Source organism: Gekko japonicus, unplaced genomic scaffold, assembly GCF_001447785.1.
Source record: "Gekko japonicus isolate JY-2015 unplaced genomic scaffold, Gekko_japonicus_V1.1 scaffold1542, whole genome shotgun sequence".
NCBI lineage: Eukaryota > Metazoa > Chordata > Lepidosauria > Squamata > Gekkonidae > Gekko > Gekko japonicus.
Genome location: NW_015172601.1, coordinates 345,360 through 349,829, shown reverse-complemented (window position 1 = coordinate 349,829; position 4,470 = coordinate 345,360). Strand labels below are relative to the sequence as shown.

Here is a 4,470-nt window from a genome sequence, read left to right as displayed (position 1 = left end):
ATTTATTTATTTATTTATTACATTTATGGCTTGCCCAGGGGGCTCATCTATCGCTAGCGTGTCCCTCTCTTTCTCTAAGGCAGGGATCTCTAGCCTTTTTGAGCACGCGGGCATCTTTGGAACTCTGGCCCAGGGTGGTAACCGCAGCCACAAAATGGCTGCCACGGGAGGCGGAGCCAACCATGCAGTGTCAGGAAGTGAGGTTAAGCTGGGTTTAAGAGGATGCTTTTTAAAACCAATATATGGTTTAAAAATATTTTGTTGCTTACCTTTACACATGCAGCTAAGATCCTTGTTCTGTGGCAGAAGCTGCTGCCAAAGCAACATTTTTAAAAATCTGCGAAGCCAATCAGATCTCCAGTAGCCAATCAGAAGCCCTGTGGGCAAAAGCCCCATTTGGCCCCACCCACTTTCTAAAAAGGCTTAATAGGCACCAGGAAGATGTTGACGGTGCCAGGGTGCCCATGGGCACCACGTTGCTTAACATAAGAGCCACATAGAATAAATGTCAGATGTCTGAGAGCTGCAAGGCATGAGCAGATATTGCACGTTTTTACTGGGAAATATGCAAATTTGCTTTTTATTAACATTAAATGAGACTGCCAAATATAATAACAAAAGTGGTAAAAGCAGGTATTGATAATGATATTTACTTGTCCAGTGATATTTGTTTGCTAATGATATTTAGCTTCCCCAGCCGCCCTGTCGGGTGCCGCACAATATGTGTGAAAGAGCCTCATGCGCAGGGTAAGACCAAGTTTTATTCAGGTACAAGCTCTCCCTCCTCTGCGAGGATAGATCTGCACATTCCCCCTTTCCCCCGGCCCAAAACAGTCCAGTGGCATCTTTAAGACCAAGTTTTATTCAGGTACAAGCTCTCCCTCCTCTGCGAGGATAGATCTGCACATTCCCCCTTTCCCCCGGCCCAAAACAGTCCAGTGGCATCTTTAAGACCAAGTTTTATTCAGGTACAAGCTCTCCCTCCTCTGTGAGGACAGATCTGCACGTTCCCACCCCCCAATAGCTAGCAATCCAAAACAGTCCAGTGGAGCCTGAGCGGTGGGTGTTGCCTTCTGACACACTTCTAGTGATGTCAGGGTGTGTGGCATATGCAAATGAGTTACGCTATTGAGTTATGCTAATGAGCTCCCACACCTCTTTTTCTACGAAATGACCCCTGCTCATGCGGCTCCCGAGCCACATTTTGGCCACCCCGCTCTAAAGCATGTTATGGTGGCATACGCGAACTGGAGATGCCAGGGACTGAACCGGGGACTTTCTGCATACAAAGTATGTTGTCTGCTGCTCAACCACAGCCTCTCTTTTTGAAGTTGCTTTATTCTCTTGCTAGATGTGTGTGGGGGGGTGTTGACTGTATTTGCATTCAGGTGCCTAAAAGCCATCAAGACACGGTAGTTGGTGTTCTACCAGTGTGGATCTGTAAGGGAGCTTCACACATAGCAGTGGCATATCTTTCCTGGGAGTTTCCAAGATATCCAGCTGTCCTCGATCGGAGCCACGGCCAAGAAGGCCCTGGCTGCGACCTGGTGGAACTCTTTTCAAACTTCCATCAGGGCCCTGTGGGACTTGATGCAGTTTTGCAGGGTTTGTAAGGCAGCAATGTTCCGCCAGGCTTTTGGATGAGGGCAGCAACAGTGTTCCATCATAGCTGGCACCCTCCTCTTTTCTTCCAGTTTGGTGTAGTGGTTAAGTGTGCGGACTCTAATCTGGGAGAACCGGGTTTGATTCCCCACTCCTCCACTTGCACCTGCTGGTGTGACCTTGGGTCAGTCACAAGCTCTGGCACAGCTGTTCTTGAAAAAGAGCAGTTTCTGTCAGAGTTCTCTCAGCCCCACCCACCTCACAGGGTGTCTGTTGGGAGGGGAAAGGAAAGGAGTTTGTAAGCCGCTCTGAGACTCCAAGTGAAGGGCGGGGTATAAATCCAATCTCTTCTCTTCTTCTTCTTCTTCCATCCCGCCCGCTTTGGCCTCCTCCTTAACCTGCCTACGAGGCAGAAGAACAGTCCAGAGCAGTGTTCCCTCTAAACTGAGTTAGTGTGAGCTAGCCCAGTTTTTTACCCTCCGGCTCACACACTTCTGTCTCAGCTCAGGAAGGGAGGGCTCCAGAGCAAACTAATTGATGCAGTAGCCAAATCGCTCGCTCGCAACTTTAATGCCAGTAGCTCACAAAGCAGAATTTTTGCTCACAAGACTCCACAGCTTAGAGTGAGCAATGGTCCAGAGTAGGTTTTAGATTAAATTATGGACGCCGTGTGGAGATTATCAAATTAGGAAACGATTGATCTGCTGATTTTAATCTGGGGTTTTTTTGCATGTTTTTAACCTGTTCTAAAGGTAAAGTAAAAAGCTCTTTAGGAGCTGCGGTGGCTCAGGTGGTTAAGACACTGAACTGCGGGCTGTGGAAGGTCGGTAGTTCAGCCGTTCGAGACCCGAGTGTGCCGCATGACAGAGTGAGCTCCCGTCTCTAGTTCCAGCTCCTGCCAACCTAGCCGTTCGAAAGCAAGAAATTGCAAGTAGATAAATAGGGACCACTTTGGTGGGAAGGTAACAGCGTTCCGTGCACCTTGGTGTTTAGTCATGCCGGCCACATGACCACGGAAAGGTCTTCGGACAGCGCTGGCTCTTCGGCTTTGAAACGGAGATAAGCACCGCAACCCTAGAGTCGGATTCGACTGGCTTTCGAGCAAGGGAACCTTTACCTTTTAACCTGTTCTAAATCTGACTAATTCCCATTTAAAGTCATTTATGGTAGTGGTGATCCACTGGTAGATAATTCCGCAGTTTAAATACTTGGTGATTAAAGAAACGCTTTCAAGTTGGGGGGAAAAAAATCTCCCAGAGCACTGTGTACTCAGGGATTGGGCGATTAAGAAATTCAATAAAAAAATAAATAAATGATTATAGGACAAGAGTCTACTTCAAAAAACCTGTTGAGGTTTTTTTTTAAAAAAAATCTTTTTACTTTGTTAATTCCCAGGTTGAAATTATCGGAGGATAACAGCCATTTTAGCAGCCATTAATCTGGCAGCTCCGCTGGCTGCATCGATGCCTCTTATCGAAAATAATTACATTTCACAGTGAATCCTTAATAGAATATTACTGCCCAGAGAGTGTTGTAACTCAGAATAGCGGCTGAGCGCATCACCAGCTTGTCAGCAGGCAATTCAATTAAGCCGAACATGGTTTGCCTGCCTGATAAGAAGAGCTAGTTTAAAAATAAAATAAAATTAGGTGACTTCATGCATGTGTTGATTTGGCAGGCATTATCTGGGTTTAGAGGCCCAGGTATCTTTTGGCACTCCGGGCAGGTGAACTTTTGGTTGCCCCCTTTCTATCTCCTTGCTGACTGTCAGAGGTTCTTAAAGGTTTCCGACAGTATGTATCCGACATGATAACATGGGAAATACATGGCCAACAGAATGGCCGACCTCCAGGTGGTGGGTGGAGATTTCCTGGGATTAGAACTGGTGTCCAGGCGGTAGAGATCAACTTTCCTGGAGAAAATGGCTGCTTTAGAGGGCCGAATCTATGACATTATACTGCACTGGAGTCCCCCCCCCCTTCCCGAAACCCTGCCCTCACCCTGCTCCCAGAATATCCAGGAATTTCCCAACCTGGAGCTGGTAACCAATGCTCCCTCTAAGCTGTGGAGTCTTGTGAGCAAAAATCTACTTTGTGAGCTACTGGCATTAAAGTCGTGAGCAAGCGATTTGGCTACTGCATGAATTGGTGTGCTCCGGAGCCATCCTTCCTGAGCTAAGGCAAAAATGTGTGAGCCGGAGGCTAAAAAACTGTGAGCTAGCTCACACTAACTCAGCTTAGAGGGAACACTGCGTAATAACCAACATGTGTGCCGGCTGCAAATAACAGCTGCTGAAACGGTGGTGACGGTGGTGGATTGGGGCTGTGGTTCTGAGAGAAATGGGGAACTAATCCCTACCCCGCCCCGTATTTTGCTGATACAAATACCAATCTAGCGTATTTCTGTTCCAAGAAGCCTGATGTGGTATACCTGGTTCTCCACTTCTCCATTTTATCCTCTCAACAACCCTTCGAGGTAGGCTAGGGAGGAAGAGAGTGCCTGGCTCAAGGTCACTCAGTAAGTTTCATGCCCAGGATTCCATGGTCCGTGCCCAGCTCTCTAACCGCTGCAGCAGGCCTTGACAGAATTTCTTTGGCTTTATGCACCACCCCGAACATTTAGGAGCCGGGTTTCCTTTTCAGCTTCCAGGGTTTTATATCTAATGAACATCTATATATCTAATAGCCAAGTTGCCCCCTGGTGTTCGGATACTTATTCCTGCACATCGGGGGCACCTGGGGGGGAGGGAGATTTCTGTGCACACGTGGGGCGGTCCCCAGGTGCATGCGCAGGGAACGCTCTGCAAGCGGCGAGGGCCGCGCGGCAAGCCGCGCAGCGCTCGCTTCGGGGCGGGGGGGGAAGCAGTGA

The 4,470-nt window shown here is 48.2% G+C and overlaps 1 protein-coding gene across 1 annotated transcript in view; it reads left to right on the top strand.

Moving 5' to 3' along the window:
• SORL1 (sortilin-related receptor, L(DLR class) A repeats containing) overlaps window positions 1-4,470 on the top strand; it is a 145,385-nt gene that overhangs the window by 79,700 nt on the left and 61,215 nt on the right. The gene's annotated exons all lie outside the window — the stretch shown is intronic.